This window comes from Plecotus auritus (genome assembly GCF_963455305.1).
Source record: "Plecotus auritus genome assembly, chromosome: 7".
Classification (NCBI taxonomy): domain Eukaryota; kingdom Metazoa; phylum Chordata; class Mammalia; order Chiroptera; family Vespertilionidae; genus Plecotus; species Plecotus auritus.
Genome location: NC_137774.1, coordinates 104,375,520 through 104,394,382, shown reverse-complemented (window position 1 = coordinate 104,394,382; position 18,863 = coordinate 104,375,520). Strand labels below are relative to the sequence as shown.

Sequence of the window (18,863 nt, the reverse complement as noted above, 5' to 3'; positions counted from 1 at the left end):
TGGCTGCAGAAGATTTCCCATTGAAGATGCCTTGTCACCTAAAGCCCGCATCCTGACCAGGGCTAGTTCAATTCATCTTAACATTCACTTCCTACATCCTCCTGGCACTGTCCTCTTAAGTGCCCGAATAACTACCATAGTGCATGATTTTACCATTTGAAAGACTACATGAATCATTCCAGATATCATGATAGCTGTTTCCAAATATTTTAAATACTCACATGAGAAAAAGAATTAGGGTATTATTGTGTGATTCCAAAAAATAGAATTAAGACAATGTGTGAAGTTAGATGGAAACATCCACAAAGCAATCCAATTTGGTACTTAATTAGGCAGAGTTCCCCAACAATGAAGGTAATCAAACCGCAGCTACATAAGCACTTCATAAAGAAGATCCAGAAAGCCAGTCAGCAGTTAACTTTGAATCTACTGGAAAATACTTTTACCTATGCCAGCACCTCACATCATGTCTCAGGTATAATAAGTATCAAACAAACATTTGCTGACTGTATAAACATAAATAAGAAACTTTAATGTATACAAAATGTCAGCTAACATTTCTATTTTTAGCATAATAATAAAATACTTTTTATACTATTGGATTCCACAATTGTATCCTGAGAAATAGCACATTAAAAATCTGTAATGAGGATAAGTACACATATGTAAACCTTAATCAATAAAGAAAAGAATAATAAAATAATTTTTAAAAATCTGTAATGAATTGACCGGCAAACAGTTGAATAGACATATTTTACGAAATGGAAACACACAAGTCATCCATTTCTAGATGGCTGTACAACCTCCAAGATTCATGTAGGTAATCATTTTAATAAAAGAGAGGGATAGCTTCTGACTGGGTCTGAAAATCCTTCTTTGAAAATCTTAACCAAAGATTGATATATGATTGACTATATACTGCATGAGTTTTCCCCACTAAAGCCCTAATAATGTTTCTATGACTCTAATTTCACTCTGTCAAACCTGCTATGCTCTTCAAACTGAAGGAGATAATAAAGAGGCCACATACCCCTTTAGGGGGAAAAAAACCTTTCAGAATGTTTTCATGGTAAGCTTTATGAAGTGTCATAAGATTCTAAATACCTCCTTTGCCACTAGAGGGTTATAGGCTATGAACTACCTCCACCAGAGAGAGAGAGCATGAGGTGTGCTGTGCAGAATAACAGCAGGGAAAGGTCTATACTTGCTCATACTATTTAGAAGCATTGGCTTCAAGACCTCCAGTTTCTCTGGACTTGCCACAGATTCAGACATAGAGTAGATGCTACCCCAGAACTGGATCCTTCAACAGAGCCCTCCGACTCTTCCCTGGGTTATCTGCTCAGGGAATTTTCTGACAGTAAGGTACCCACATAAGAAGCTGTTATGTTCACTTAGCTCTCCTGCAAAGAATTTGTGAAAAGCCACAAGGAAACCACCACTCCTTCCTGCTGCTTCTCCATTTTCAAGACTTGGAAATGTCTTGGCATTTATGCTATGGGATTGAGGCTTGTCTTTCTAAGATTATTCTTATCTGATTGACCTTCCAGTGTAGAAATAAGCCATCACTAACCTGCTTACTGATCTGGAAATGTGGAATTGAAAGCACCATTTAAATGATTTTCAACATGTTTGGAAGTAATAAGCAGAAAACACATTCCACTGTTACTTTTTAAATAACTATGGAATATTTTCTGTATTCTATTAAAGCATACACAAAAACATTAAACCATAAAATTGAGCTGCTTTTATGTGATGCTGATGACAAGTGTGGTCACTCTGAAAATAATATCATTTCATGACCACAGAAGACAAATAAAAAAGAACAATAACTTCTTGTGCCTTGATCAACTGCCAGGAAAGATGGTAGATAAAGTGCAACCGAGGAGAACAGTTATGAGAATTAAAATTTCAATTTCATACATAAAATCACTATCTTTATCTAAAGGCCAACTGAAGCTGAACAGGACAAATACTGAATCATCTGTGGGGTTTTAAAAGAAATAGAATCCTTAGGCTCTGGCCAGGTGTTAGTGAAATACACTCTCTGGGTAGGTCATCTAAGAATCTGTATTTTTTGGAGAGCTAACTCATTCAATTCTATTCTTACCCAGGTTCAGATACCACATTAACTGAATGCTGTGCCTTGTTGCTCAGATCCCCCATCTCACACCTGCCACCTCCCTGGTGTGGCCTGCATCAAATGGCTGGTTGATGTGACAGAACAAAGCCCTCGTATGCATGCCTTGATTTTGGAATAACTTTTAAGGAATAATAGCTGCAGATCTTCCCTTGAGCTTGGATGCTTCTCTCACTCCTTCATAGGTGTTATTCCCAGAAGCACACCTCAATAAAATTCTTGCAAGCAACTCTCCATCTTAGATTCAGTTTCTCAGGAAACCCAACCACAGATAGCTTGTGCTTACCTATTCCTTAAATACAGACTCTAAAATAGTCAGTGGCTGATAGTGGAGCAAGGAGAGAAGGGTGTATGTATGGGGGGAGGACCAGGAGTCCCAAAGCACCATGGGTTAGGGTATCAGCAAAGTAGGAAGTCAGTCAGGCATTCAAGTGGAGGGCAGGGTGGCCCAAGGGGCTGAGTCAGAGTCCCAGTGGAGTGAAAAAAGGCATCATAAAGGAGGGTGGCTGGCACGGAGTGTTTCAAGTGGGGAGGGATTTTACCTGGAGCAGGAAGAGTTCATCCCTGCATGGACTACTGAAGTTGGGGAAGGGTAAGAAGAAATTCCCTCCAGGACCAAAGCAGCAGTGTAAGCCCAACACTGGGTTTGAAAGCCCAGATGGATTGAGGAGGATGTCTGTACAAGAGATAAGGCAAAATGAGTAGGAAATCAACCAATGTGGGTTAGGTAGGGTGTCTGCATGGGAGTTGTTGAAAGGAGACAGAAAAGGGGTCATGTACAGAAGGTATATGCACAGAACTCTCTCCAATAAACTTCCTGCACATAAACTTTGATCTGTCTGTTTCTTATGGAATCTGAACTAAGATACTACTGGACAGGGAGCATTAATGCATATGTATTATGAAGAAGGGGAATAATATTTTTTAAACTCTTGGGGTCTACCCAATATCATTCATTATAATCTTGTAGATGAAAATAATAGCAATGAGAAGGAAAGAGGACCGGAAGCTGAAGGAAAAATGAATAAAGGAGCAGGAACAGCAGCTACTTATGTTAAATATCTCAAGTGTGCATGACTATACAGGTTTTACATGTTTAGTCATACTTTACCCTCAATAGCCACACAAAGAAGTTATCCCAATTTTATAGTGGAGGAACTAACAATCAGAGAATTTTCATATACAACTAGTATTGTCCCTATTACCTGAACCCCAATTGAATGATTTAATTCTCCCTAGAGCCTCTTCTTACATTTGTAAGAATAAGGTTAAAGGAGACAGAGTAGGGAAGAGTGACAAAGCCACATTAGGTTCTAGGCAATCAATAATAAGTGGCTCAAGGGTCAGAGTATAACGGCTAATAGGAATAGCTAAGATTTATTGAATAGTTCCTCTGTGCCAAGCACTGTATTGAGTTACTTACATGGGTTTATTCATTTAATCCTTAGGACTACTGCCTGCGGAGAGGTAACATTATTAACCCCTTTACCCCTGAGGATACTGATGCTCAAAGGTGTTGTGTAACTTATTTAGGTTCACGCAAGTAGTGTAGTCCAATGATTCTCAAACTTCAGCATGGAGGAACACCTGGAGAACTTGCCACAACATAAGAGTACAAGGTTCTACTCCTGAGTTTATGGTTTAGAAGACCTAGGGTTCTGAGAATTTGCACTTTTATAAGTTCTCACATGATGCTGACATTGTTGATCCAGAGAACACATTTGAGAATCACTGTTAGAGACAAAGACAATAATCAACATCGACTATATCGTAACTAGAGAGCCTCTATATTCTCTGCTAAATAGACATTTTTAGCCAAAGCTAAACCTGGGTTAGGAATGAGAGCCATTGCACTAACCTGACCTATTTCACAACACTAAGCAAGGTATTTTGTATTTCAATTACTTTGCAAAATTATAGTAACTAAACCTTTAGCCAAACGCATGAAATATTGTGAAGTTTGACATTTTCCCTAACATAAATATAAAATGTCTTAAGAGGTTAACCAAGTAAGGAAATAACAATTTATTTCCAAAGGGAGGTTATACTGTAAGAGATCCAGATATTTAAGCACCTCCAGAGAAAGCAGGTGGTGCCCACCAGAGTCCTTAAGAACAACGGTATGTCAGGACACTGCTGGGTGTCAGTGGGAAAGAAGAGAAGCAGGAGGTGGGAGAAATGAGGCAAGAGAAAGTAATTATTTCATTTACTGCAATTTCCTCTCAAAGGGGAGGGTGGTTTTTGTACATTCTTTAAAATTAGAAGAGAGCCAAGTAGAGCCCTTGTTCTAGGAGGGGTTAGGTTACCTAGATCCCATCGCCTGGCTCTGTAGAGGACAAATAAAATGTGTAGCCTCCAGTGGCATACAGTTTTTGAGAAAGTCATGTAACAATATGAAGACAGAACCAAACAGATTTGTGCCAAAGCTCTGGCACAGTTAATAATGATTAGTAGAAACCACAAAGCATCAAGTAGGAGGAATTCAAGGTGGAAGAAGCATCAACACTCAGCCCTGGGTCTCCCAGACCCTAAGAAAATAGAATTCAACCAAAGGAAATGACTGAAAAGTTACCTCCGTTTAAGCACTCCCCCAAATAGAAGATTAATAATACTTTCTGACTGGGATAGAGCATACTCTGGCTGTCTGGCAGTTTTATTCTTATTATTACTAGCATAGTAGGCAATTGTATATGTACAAGTAGCTACAAATGACTATTTTTTTTATCCTCACTCTAGGATATGTTTATTGATTTTAGAGAGAGAAGAAAGGAGGGAGGGACAGAGCAGAGGGAGAGAGAAAGAGAGAGAGACAGAGAAAATATGAGAGAGAAACATCAATAGGTTGCCTCCCATATGCACCAGGATAGGGAGACAGTGCCCTGACCAGGAATCAAACCTGCAACCTTTTGGTATACAGGACGACTTTCCCAAACAACTGAACCACCGGCCAGGGCTAACTGACTTTATTTTGGAAGGAGATGCGCTATATACTTGACAACATAATTCTTCTGAGAAGCTGAGAATACTTTCACATGTATCTGTATCCCTTTGAGGATTGAAGCAAATGTAATTGAATAGAAATCATCTTCAATGCTTTTAAAGTGAAATGACTTTTGACCCCTTTTTCAAAATACTAATGTATTATAGCATCTTTGCTTTTTCAAAAGTATTTTCTTCCCCTTAATATATTGTTTTTACCACACCTTTAGGGATTGGTTACCTTATGTGTGTTCAGGGAAATAAAATAACCAAAACTTGGAAATAAAGAGAAAAGAAGTTTTATAATTAAAAAAAAAATGTTATACTAGAGCATTTTCTAATAAGACTGCCTGGGGGTCATCTGATTCTCTCAAAGAATATACTTTTAATTTACTATTCACAGTTAATGAGGGATCACATGTCTTATAACTGTAAATTTAGAGGTTGATTTGTAGAAAATGAACCAGGTGTGTGTGTTATTTTTTCCTGTTTGATAGAGAAGGTAGTCCCTAAAGATTATTGCATATTGCCTTTTATAATAGTTATGAGTTTTATATCACTTGTCCCAAATTTATTTTTCTACTGAACTTAGAAATCTGAATTTCTCATATAATCATTGAATCACCTTTGTCATTAATGATTTAAGTACAATTTTGACATGTTAACAATTTATATGAGTATTACTTTTCTATCTTCTATTATTATTTTTTCTTTTTTTATATTTAGTTTTATTTTGTATTAGTTGCTGGTATACAGTATAGTGATTAGACAATCATATACTTTACAAAGTGTTCCCGCTGATGTTTCCAGTACCACCTGGCACCATATATAATTATTATACTATTATTGACTATATTTCCTATGCTGTATTATTTTTTTAACAATTAGAAAATCATACATTTTCATACACATTGGATGAATTCATGTTCAAGACTTTTATCAACATTTTTCATATCTCAATTCACACTTGACTGAAAGGCATGAATACAGTTTAAATGCACAGAGTAAGGCCAGCTATCACATCATGGGTATCAGGTACAAGCTTATGTTTCTTGCTACCTTACCCAGTGCTTTGAAAATTGTAGGGTATCAATGAATATTTTTTTAAATATATTTTATTGATATTTCACAGAGAGGAAGGGAGAGGGATAGAGAGCTAGAAACATCGATGAGAAAGAAACATCGATCAGCTGCCTCCTGCACAGCCCCCACTGGGGATGTGCCCGCAACCGAGGTACATGCCCTTGACTGGAATCGAACCTGGGACCTTTCAGTCCGCAGGCCGACGCTCTATCCGCTGAGCCAAACCGGTTTCGGCTCAATGAATATTTTTATGTAAAAATTTAAGAAGTCTTAGATACGTTAAATTAACTAAACTGCTCCCCTGAACAGACCTATACTCTGTCTTACCACATTTATAGGTCGGTTCCTCAAACATTCTAATTCATAGGGAAAAGAAAATGAATACGGCAAAGTCCATGTCCTTGTAGACCTTAAGTTTAATCCACTCATTGAATTATTTTGTATGATGTTATGTAGTGCCTCCTAAGTATCCACACTTGCTTGATATTAGCAGTAAACAAGTTTTCTGCCTTGCACTGAGTATAGTTTCCAGAAAAGTGGGAAGAAGAGACAAAATCAGATGCATAAAAAAGTCGGATGTTGATATGTGCTATGAGGAAAAATTAAATTGAGTAAGAGAGTAACAATGACAGAGGCTGCTAATTCATATGAGGTTGGGTGTGTATATATGGTGGAGGGGAGTATCTGAGAAATTCTACATTTCAGCCAGGAACAGAATGAAGTGAGGAGATAGTATTCTAATTTATAGTGGACCCAAACAAAAGATATTATAAATATTCATTGTCTGTTTTAGGAAACATTCTAACCAAAGTGATAAATAAGAGATAACCAACTCAAAATAGAATTTCTATTATAATGTTATCTATAAAATGATTCTAAAAGTTAAAACCAAAATCAATTTTGTCTTCTTGACTAATATAAATGCAGTTAATTACACAGCAAAGAATAATAGAAAATTTATTTTGCATGTCAGAATCTCTGATTCCTAGCATCAAAATTAAAATAGTTACCTTTTCCTATTTTTCTTCAGTTCCTCAAAATATCTTGCTTATTGTTACTAGAGGCCTGGTGCACGGATTTGTGCACCAGTGGAGTCCCTCGGTGTAGCCTGAGGGGATCGAGCCGAAATCAGCAGTCCAATGAAGCCTGCCGCTCCTGCCTGCCGCTCCTGCTCATCCCGGCCCCTCTGCACTTGCCGCCACCTCTCAGTAGACTCGCTGCTGCTCCACTGTGGTCTTCAGGCTGTGGCGGCCAGCCATGTGACCTGCATCTGGCACCTGTCGGTCAGCTGAGCAGCGCTCCCACTGTGGGAGCGCACTGATTGAGTTGAGCGTCTGCCCCCTGGTGGTCAGTGCGCGTCATAGCGACTGGTCAACTGGTTGGTCACTTAGGCTTTTATATATATAGATTAGTAGTCTGTAACCTTGACCACACATTGAAATCACCTGGGGAATTTTGAATTCATATGCATTGCCTGGATCCCAGCATCAGTTTCTGGTGCAACTGGTTTTGGGTGTAGCCCAAGTAGAAGGATTTTGTTAGCTCCCCAAGTGAGCCTAATGTGCAGCCAAAGCTGAGAAGCATTTATATAAACCATAACTTTACTATACAGTCTCCTCCTGTGCCTGCCCCCACCACATCCACCCCAGAGTTTCTAGCTTTTCTTTTTATTTGTTGGCAGAAGAGCCATGCCTGCTCTTTGTGTTTTGATAATACTTCCTAACTCTTACTAGACCTTCCTATTGACAGACTGCATTTTAGTCTTTATATTTGAAGACATTTTTTCCCCTTAGAGTTCACAGATTTCCTGTTTTAAGTTAAATTAATCACTTTCTAGGCAAATTCATTGCTCTCATCCTAGAATTCCTCTTCATTGAACTCTTGGTTTAGTTCCACAATTGTATGCAAGTTACATAATCTTCTGATTTTACCCTGGTTTTGCTGATATACACCTTAAATGACTTCCTTAGGAATGATGTATGGGCATATTTTTTGAGTCCTTGTAGATCTGAAAATGTGTTACATTTTACCCTTACACTTGATACAGCTATGGATAGAATTTTAGATTTAAGACTATTTTCCTTGAAAAGCTGATGATATTGTTCCATTTTATTCTAGCACTTAATGCTGCTGATGTGCATTATGTTGTTTCTTTGTTCCTGCTTCATTGACTCATTTATTCCTCAATTTTAACAATACTCTCCATATCTTTGATTTTTATTATATATTCTACATGATTTCATTATCTTTACCTTTGCTTAACCTTCTACTGACCATCATAATTTTTAATTTCTACACTTTTTATTGTTTTCATAATGCTCCTTTCACTTAGCATCCTGTTCATGTCATCTTGAATTACTTACTCTGAGGATATTGTTTTTCCTCTTTTGTCTTCAGAATTTTCACCTTTTCCTCCACAATAGGGTCTGTTTTCTTTTTCATATTGTTGATTTTCTTCAAGTATCTGGCAATCCACTATTATCCTTTTAAAGTTTCAGATGAGGAGGTAGAACAGTTGACTAAGAGCTCTAAGTACATGGGCATAGCTTGAGACAGAGGATTTGGTTTACCTCCGAATGGATGAGTCATTTTTCACTAAGTGGGGGCTCCCCAAATGTCAGAATAAGAAGGGCATCACTTTGGTGACTAACACCCACCACTGTAGCTCAGGTCCTCTTTGACCAGTTAACTTAACCTTCTAGAAAAGAGCTTTCCTTTTTACAGAAAGGTACATATCAGTTTACTGATGAGCTAGTATGAAAGAGGAGAGAAGCCAGATCTCCATTGCTCCATGGTCAGACTTTCAGTTAATCACCTGTTTTAGCCTCTTCTCTCACTGTTCTCTGAACACAACTCTGGAGCTTTTGTGTATGCTGCAAGGAGAGATCATCTGCCTCCCCTTTCTGTGAGTGTTTTTTTTTTTTTTTTTTTTTTTGGGGGGGGGGATATTCTTGGCTATGACTCCCTCCTCTCTGTTTGATTTTTTAAAACACTACCATTTGATTTCTGCCTGCCAGAAATTTGTTGAAGTCTGTCATCTACTAATAACCTCCCTCCATAATTTATTCATTGGTTGGGATTTATTATTCTTTTTAAATTTTCCTCTGCTATTATATTAATTGGGTCTTAGATGAAAGGAGAGCAGTAAGTATGCTTACTGTGCCACCTGGAGTCAGAGAAATCAAGGTTTCATTTTTAAGTTTACCTGTTATAACTTAAATTTGACCTGATGATTGTTTTGATAACTAGAGGATTCATCTACAACTGACAAATTACATCAAGAGGCTGACTCAGTGATGAATTGTACCCAATTAATTGCATCAAATACAGATTTTTTTTGTCTGTAAGGCAGATGCCAAGGCCAGAATATAGCTGTTATGTTAGATAGGCACAGGTTAGCCTATGAACAAACATTTGTAGAAACTTTAAGAATAAAGTTGGTAAGTCTAATTCTCCCAAGAGATAGGGACCACTTAACTCCTTCAAAGTCTCAGATCCACTATCAGTTCCTCACATCAATTCAATGTTACACAAGAGGAATTGAACTGATTCTAAATTTCCATAGTCTGTAATGCCATAGTCTCTTCTTACCCAGTTCTGGGCTGCTATTTGCTCCTCCTGCTGTTGGCATAAGGCTCCCCCATCACAGCTTCCATATCACCATCCACAGTGATCTGTGGTTGTGTTCTTTAAGCATCGTGCTTGCCCACCTGCCTGAATTCCTCTGTCACCATTTCCTGATGGTTACTACCTAGGATGTGTCTAGACCAGCCGTGGGCAAACTACGGCCCGCAGGCCGGATCCGGCCCGTTCGGCTGTTCTATCCGGCCCGTGGAGCCAAAAGAGCGGAGGGTTCTCTTGCTCTCCCTTCCGCTCCTTCACCAGCAGCAGTGTTAACATGGCAACATCGGGAAACATGGCCACAGCTCCTTCTTCGGAGTGGGCGGATTTATATCCGCCCATTCAGTAGAAGGAACAACCTCTCAATCTTCCAGAGGCTCCTTGTAATGCCCGCGGACGCGTCCCCCGACATCACCCTGGGAATGCGTAGACACGTTATCGTGGTGATGTAGGGAGACACGCCCCTCGAGAGCACAGTATCAGAGCATTAGCTAAAAAGGAGACCAACAACACTGTTCCCACTGAAGTTGATGTTTTAAAGACCAAAAACCTTTCAACCCAGTCTACATTGCCATCTACATCTACGTCCCGGGCATAATTTGGAAGTTGCACTAAAGAAAATGTTTAATTTACTGTTTACACATTTTGTTCTTTTCTATTTGTTTTAGTTTTAAATTATTTTATTATATTTAAGTTTAATTTGAAAGGCTTTTGTACCTTTCCTTTGTTAGGCAATTTTATTTTGCCTTTGCCATCTTCAATATAAGGTATGTTATTGTGCTATGATTCCTCCATTTTTTAAAGTTTCAAATTATAATAATTAGTGTTTACATTCTTCTTATTAAAATGTTGAAATGAATAAAACTATTGAAATAAAAAAAAAGACCGTACCCTTTTATGTAATGATGTTTACTTTGAATTTATATTAGTTCACACAAACACTCCATCCATGCTTTTGTTCCGGCCCTCCGGTCCAGTTTAAGAACCCATTGTGGCCCTCGAGTCAAAAAGTTTGCCCACCCCTGGTATGATACAAGTCAATTTGTACAAACATGAGATGGAATAACAAGGATGAGAAATTATCTGAAACAATATTAAAAGCTCATTTCTAACCATTTTCACTGAATCCCACCAATGCTAATCCTTGTCCTTTTGTCCTGCTGTGCTCTCACTTGTGAGGGAGGATGACAGGTTCTAAGAGTGTGGGTTTGGAAAGGGCTCTACTGTGGCAGAGTGCTTGTTTCCCCACCCAAGAATGAAGAATACAATACTACGATCTCAGATAATGCTTGAGAATTGCTGAACACTATTCACTGTTAGGACCTAGACAAATCCAGACATGCATTTTGGCACTCCATAGTGGCCCTTTTATATATATCATGTGCTCAATCCTACTTAGAGCACAGAATTTGCCTATAAGGATTTCACTGTGTGACCTTGGCCTGAACACTTACCTAAGGGTCCTTGATTCTGGATCTTGTTCCATCTTCAAAGAAGTACCTAAGAACAAAGCAACTGCTTCTACATACTATGCCATTTTGCCCAGCCAGCATGGCTCAGTAATTGAACCAGGAAAACACACTTCAATTCTAGGTCAGGGAACATGCCTGGGTTGTGGGATTGATCCCCACTGTGGGGTGTACAGGAGGCAGCAGATCCATGATTCTCTCTCATCGTTGATGTTTCTATCTCTCTCTCCTCCTGTCCTCTCTTCTTTTTTTTTTTTTTAATATATTTTATTGATATTTTACAGAGAGGAAGGGAGAGGGATAGAGAGCTAGAAACATCGATGAGAGAGAAACATCGATCAGCTGCCTCCCGCACACCTCCCACCGGGGATGTGCCCGCAACCAAGGCACATGCCCTTGACCGGAATCGAACCCAGGACCCTTCAGTCCGCAGGCCGACGCTCTATCCACTGAGCCAAACCGGTTTCGGCCCTGTCCTCTCTTAAATAAGTTAAAATGTATTTAAAAATAAATAAATACTGTGCCATTTTAATAACTGTAAACTGAGGACTATTTATATCAATTTTATTTGTAAAATCTAAGTTAATCATTTTGAGAAAAGACTTGTTATTTTAAATAAATGACAACTGAATATTTTTCTATGAAAATATATTATTTTGTGATGAGAAACAATGGTAGGAGTTTACAAAACTCCTTATTTAAAATTTGAAAATGTTCTGTATAATGCAAATAGATGTATTTACTTAGAGTCTTAACCTACCACACAGCTTATTTGATATAATTAGATGAAGAAGTCTCCATAATTAAAGTGGTAAAGATTATTGCAATGGTTTTTCTGTTAAATTATGTCATCCCAGTCATCAATGTAACAGAATAGAGATCCCAGAAATAAACCCTCACTTATATGGTCAATTAATCTATAACAAAAGAGGCAAGACTATACAATGGAATAAATGGTATATCGTCAATAAATGGTGTTGTGTAACTGGGCAGATACATGCAAAAAAAAAAAAAGAAAGGAAGGAAACTGGACCACCTTTTTATACCATATACAAAAATAAACTCAAAATGGAAGAGAGACTTAAATGTAAGACTGAAACCATAAAACTCCTAGAAGAAAAATAAATAAACTATTGGCACCAGTCTTACCTTTCTGGATATGTCACTTTGAGCAAGGAAAACTAAAGCAAAAATAAACAAATGGGAATTCATCAAAATAAAAAGCTTCTGCACAGCAAAGGAAACAATCAACAAAACAAGACAACCTACTGAATAGGAGAATATTTTTGAAATGATATATCTGATAAGGGGCTGATGCCCAAAATACATGAGAAACTCATATGACTCAAAACAAAAAATAAACAATCTGATCAAGAAATGGGCAGCAGACATGAAGAGATGTTTCTCCAAAGGAGACAAACAGACATATGAAAAGATGCTCAACATCACTAATAACCAGGAAAATGCAAATCCTAACCACAATGAGGTATCACCTCACAAAGATCAGAATGGCTAGTATCAAACAATCGACAAACAGGATGTGTTGGCAAGGATGTGGAGAAAAGGGAAACCTTGTGCACTGTTGGTGAGACTGCAAGTTGGTGCAACCACTATAAAAAACAGTATGGAGATGCCTCAAGAAACTAAAAATAGATCTACCCTACGACCCATATTTATCTGAAGAAAATAAAAGCATTAATTTGAAAAGATTTATAAAACACTATGTTCATTGCAGTATTATTTACAATAGTCAGGGTATGAAAGCAATTTGAGTGTCCATAAATTAGATGTAGTATGTATGTGTGTGTGTACACACACATACACACACACACACACACACACACACACACACACACACACACACCAGAGGCCCGGTGCATAAAATTCAGCACTCTGGGGAGTCCCTCAGCCTGGCCTACACCTTCTGGCAGTCTGGGAGCCCCCAGATCGATGCCCCACAGAGGCAGGCCCTGCCCACCACGCTGGGGCTCTGCGATTGATGGCAACCAGCACAGAGGGAGGCCCTACCCATCCTGCTGGGGCTCTGGGATCAATAGCAGAGCAGAGAGACGCCCTTCTCTCCCGGCCTGGGCTCTGCCATTCATCGCTACCCACAGGGAGGCCCTGCCCAGGGCTCTGTGATCAATGCTGCACAGAGGGAGGCCCTTCCTACCAGGCCGGGGCTCTGCCATTCATCACCACCCACAGGGAGGCCCTGCCTGCCCTGCCCAGCCTGCCAGGCCTCTGTGATCAATGCTGTGAAGAGGGAGGCCCTGCCCACCTGGCTGGGACTCTGCGATGGGCCTTCCTAGCCGTGGCCACTTGCCTCAGCCCTCGCAGACACAGCTTTGTCCAGAAAGACGTCCGGAAGACGTCCAGTTTATCTGGTCTAATTAGCATATTACCCTTTTATTAGTATAGATATAATGGAAAATTACTCATTAATAAAAAGCAATAAAATTTTGCCATCTGTGATAATATGATGGACCGAGGAGGTATTATGCTAAGTGAAATAATTCATACAGAAAAAGACAAGCCACATGGTTACACCTAAATGTGTAATCTTAAAAACAAAAAAACAAAACAAAACAAAAAAAACTCTAAGTCCAGCCGGTGTGGCTCAGTGGTTGAGCATCGACCTATGAACCAGGAGATCACAGTTTGATTTGTGGTTAGGGGACTTGCTGAGGTTGCAGGCTAGATCCCCTGTGGAGCGTGTGCAGGAGGCAGCCAATCAATGATTCTCTCTCATCATTGATGTTTCTTTCCCACTCCCTTCCTCTCTGAAATCAATAAAAAATATATTTTAAAAAAACTAAAAAAAATGGATAAACAAAACAATAACAGGCTTATAGAAACACATCAAATTCATGGTTGCCAGAGGGGAGAATGTTGGGAGTATGAGTAAAAAAGGTGAAAGGGAATATTGTTAATAATATGGTGATAAGTTTGCACAGTGACAGATAATTACTAGACTTAGTGTAAGGTATATAAATGTTTAACTATATTGTTCACCTGAAACTAATATATTACATACTGACTATACTAAAATTTAAAAAATAATAACCAAATAAAAATAAATTATGTCAGTGCTAGATAAATGCTCTTCTAGAAAAAATGTAAAGGACAACTTGCATACCATTTCTTATACTAGTGGTTGTCACCCACGTAGTTGGTTAGTATCTTGGGGAGGAGTTTGGATCCCAGTTTCCAGTATTTTTTAAAGCAGCAGGTGATTCTAATATGCATCCAAGTTGAAAGACTACTCTTCAAAATATAGAATGTCAATACTTGCATTATATTTAAAAAGAGCAGCTCTAAACTTTAATCCATAATATAAAGCCAGTGAAACATTGTGGAGGGTAAAGCAAAATTACTTAGAGTAATATTTACCACACTTGCTTGTTCATAGATGACCTGGGCAGCTGAAAATGTCGATTTCCAGAGCACTCTCCTAATTCAGAGGGCCTCCTGATTCATCCCACTCAACAGGTCTGGGGTGAGAACCAAGAATGTACATTCTAACATGTATCCCAGCTAATTCATAGGATTATATATGTACAGTAAATATGAACTTTGCACTCCAATAAAGACATACATGTCAAGGGAGTCTAAAGTACAGTGTTAAAGTCACAGGCATGTGTGAGAGAGCCCATGTAAGCCTTCCCATGGGAAGTCTTGACACTGTCTTGGATCACAGAAAAATGTACAGTGAGATGACAGAAATATCCTTAGAGGTACTGATGTTTGGATAATGAGAGCATAAAACTCATCCACCAGGCTGGTAAACAGCAGTCAGCTGCATGTGAAGGAAGTGGCACTGGACAGTGGAGGTGACAATGGATCTCAACCCCCTTTGGCCTTGTACCCACCCTGAGTATGGAGAATCACTTTGACAAATCTCTCCTCACTTTCTAGTTGCTTTATCCTAGGCACTCTCTCATCACTTTATGCTTAGTTCTCAGCTGTGTACCTAAGTATGAGGTCCCCAACTTTTACTTAACTATTGGCCCAGAGAGGCATTTCCTCTGAACATAAATGAAAGATGTAGAAGTAGACACTGCACAGGGTCAGCAAACTATAACCAACTGCCTATTTGTTTTTATTTTTTTAAAGTTTTTTATTGATTTCAGAGAGGAAGGGAGGAGAGATAGAAACATCATAATGAGAGAAAATCTTTAATTGGCTGCCTCCTGCATGCCCTCTACTGGAGATCAAGTCCCAACCCAGGACTTACTCTTGACTTTATAGAAATGTAATAGGCATGAGACCTGTCAGCTTGAGTTCCTTTTCTGTTCACTGTGTCTTCTCTTGGAGGATATGTACAGCTTGGATTTGTTGAGAGGGGTAAGCTGTATTGTATAAACCAATCATGTTCCCTATGATCTGGTCAAGAATACAGTGAACCCTTGTCTATGCAGAGGGAAGAACTCTGTGTTCCTGGATTTATTTTCAGAAATTGTTTCTGTGAGTCTAGAGTTTAATCTCTATTTCCATCAGGATAAAACTTGCTTTAAATAAGCTCTCTTCAAGTCCTTAATGAGAACAAGAAGCCATGGTTCAGATTTACTCTAACCGTTTGAGAATCTTCATTTTACTGATAACAAAAGGTGATATAGACCACCCTGCTCAACATAAATCTCACATTTCACATAAAGATTGGAGAGTAAGATTGCTGGTTAATCTTCCAGAGTTCCAAACAAGTCTTAGATTAATCAACTAAAGCATTTACATTTTATTGAACTTTTTCTTATTAAGAAACTTCCTCCTAAAATCACCATCCATACAGCTTACACGTTGTTCTCAATTGATAACAATTAAAGGTAAATCCTTAAGAAAAGGCATGATGTCTGCATTAGTTATCTATAGCTGCATGACACATTACTTCAAAACTTAGTGGCTTAAAACAACAATATTCATTATGTCACTGTATGTCAAGAATTCAAGCACAGTTTAGCTGGTCCTCGGGCTCTGGGTTCTCACAAGGCAGCAATCAAGGAGCTAGCTGCTGTCATTTTTATGTTCAACTGGGAAAAGATCCTTTTCTAAGCTTACTCACTTGGCTGTTCCCCATGAACTGTTGGACTGAGGGCCTTAGTTTCCCATCACTTATTATCCAGAGGTTTTCCTCCTTGGTTCTTCACCATGTAGTTCTCTCTTCAAAGAGCAGCGTACAGTATAGCAACTGGTTTCATCAGAGTGAGCAAGCAAACGGTGGAGAGGGAGAGAGAGGGAAAATGCTAGTGAGATGGAAGTCACTGTCTTTCACAACCTAATCTCAGAAGTGGCATTCCCTCCCTTTGCCATATTGTACTTGTTAGAAGCAAGTCCAGTCCCCACTTAAGGTAACAGGATTACACAGGGTGTGAACATCAGCAAGTGGGGACCCCTTCGAGCCATCTTAGAAGTCTCCCTACCACAACCTTCTCATGAATCAAGCTGCCAAAGGAAACTAAAATCTTAAGGGAGAAAAAGAGTTTCAGGAGCTTATTTGCTAGACTGACAGAAGTTTTAAATATTGTAAAAGGCTTGTCCCATTCTTATTATGAGCAGCTACTTCAAACTTACTCTTCAGAAATCTCTCAAACTCATCACCTCCACCTTCACAGTCAGTTCCTCACTGGCAGAGAAAATGTTCCTTGCACAGACATTGTTCCTTATTCACAGAGAAAATGAAAGCAATCAAATGTGATTTTTCAAACTGTAGACTGTCAAAAGAAAAATATGTGGCTATATTTTTGCTTATCCTTTTCTTAAAGGATTTTAAAGATAGAGATATTCTTGTTTGATAATAATCCCTTGCTGATACATCCTTTTTTTTTCTATTCAAAGTCCCTACTTCCCATTTCTTCCTTTTCCTGTACTCTCAACACAAGTCTCTCTGATGGCTTCTGTCATAGCATGTCAGATGCCAAAGTTTCTCCATATTTTCTCCTTGTCCCCTTCAGATAATAACCATTGCTTTCCAGTTAACTGCTTACCTCCTTCTCTCTCCACAATACACTTAAACATGGTTCATATTTTCACCAAGGTGTGAACCAAACTCTTGTCAAAGTGACCTGCTTCTAGCTAAATTCAATTGCCTCACTCAGGTCTTCGCTTAATTAGCTTTCTGTATCATTTACTACTTAAGATTGCCCGCACCTTCTTGAGGTACTCCCATCCTGACATTTATAATACCACCCTGTTATGTCATTGCTGTACCTGTCTGTCAATCTTCCTCAACCTCTTGGCAGAGAAATCAGTCCAACCCTTTCTTGCTCACTTCCTGATTTCTAGGTCAGGGACTTTTTCCCCCTTTTTATTCCATAAGTACCCTTAAAAAGATTTTTGCCACTTTCCTGATTTTAATTACCATCTCTATGTGAACTAAAGTTTTATCTTCAGCATAAATTTCTCTCTCCTAAGTCTACCTACATAAGAAATAAAAATCCACTTGGTAATTTAAGTTCAATGTCAAACTAAACTCTTCAACCCCTTCAACCAAATCGACAGCCCCTAAAAGGCACCTGCTCTCTATGAGTAGAACTCCTGCCATTCTGCCATACAGTCAGATCCTGGGTGAATCCCTAACTTCTCCCGTTACATGGATGCCTCTGGCCAATAAACCATCAAGTTTTAATGAAGAAGAAGAAAAACTTAAGTGAAAGGATAATCCTTACCCAGTACTTCACAGGCCCCACACTCCACATTTAATAAAAATGGAATAAAAATTAAACATATAAGGAACTGAATGAAAATTATAAATGTAAATAAGTGACCTTAAGCACCATAAAAAACTTTATAACCCACCCGGAGCCCTACCAGTGTGAGGAGGCAAGATCGACCCCCAGACCAAGCAAAGCCAGAGCGCTGCTGCATCCCTGCATCCCGCTCCAATGTCCGGCCGCCATCGCCATCACGCCCAAGAGAAAGGCTGAGGGGGATGCTAAAGGAGATAAAGCCAAGGTGAAGGAGGAACCACAGGGAAGATCCGCCAGGTTATCAGCTAAACCCGTTCCTCCAAAGCCAGAGCCCAAGCTTAAAAAGGCCCCTGCAAAGAAGGGAGAGAGGTACCGAAAGGGAAAAGGGGGAAAGCTGATGCTGGCAAAGATGGAATAACCCTGCAGAAAACGGAGATGCCAAAACAGACCAGGCACAACGCTGAAGGTGCAGGAGATGCCAAGTGAAGTGTGTGCATTTTTGATAACTGTGTACATCTGGTGACTGTACAGTTTGAAATACTATTTTTTATCAAGTTTTATAAAAATGCAGAATTTTGTTTTCCTTTTTTTTTTTAAGCTATGCTGCTAGCACACAGAACACTTCATTGTTATTTTGTGGGAGGAAGGACATATAGTACTAATAGAATGTCTCCAAAGCTGAACTGACATGGAGGGGGAAACACCTTTCCCCTTCTAGTTTTGAGAAACTTCCTCTTGGTTCCTGGGAGGAGGGATCTCTTGATGTTGACACACATTAGCCATCTTGGCACAAACACCTTGTCATGTGGGAAAAATAAAATTCGTTTTTATGTCCTTTTCTCCCTCTCCATGTTAAGCATAGACTTTGGCTATCTTAAGCCCAGAGAC

General features: G+C 39.1%; 1 pseudogene across 1 annotated transcript; it reads left to right on the top strand.

Moving 5' to 3' along the window:
- Nucleotides 1-348: 348 nt before the first annotated feature.
- Nucleotides 349-18,461, top strand: LOC308252734 (annotated as a pseudogene). The gene is made up of 2 exons: nucleotides 349-475; nucleotides 18,050-18,461. The product of its transcript is annotated as an uncharacterized misc_RNA (transcript).
- Nucleotides 18,462-18,863: the final 402 nt, after the last annotated feature.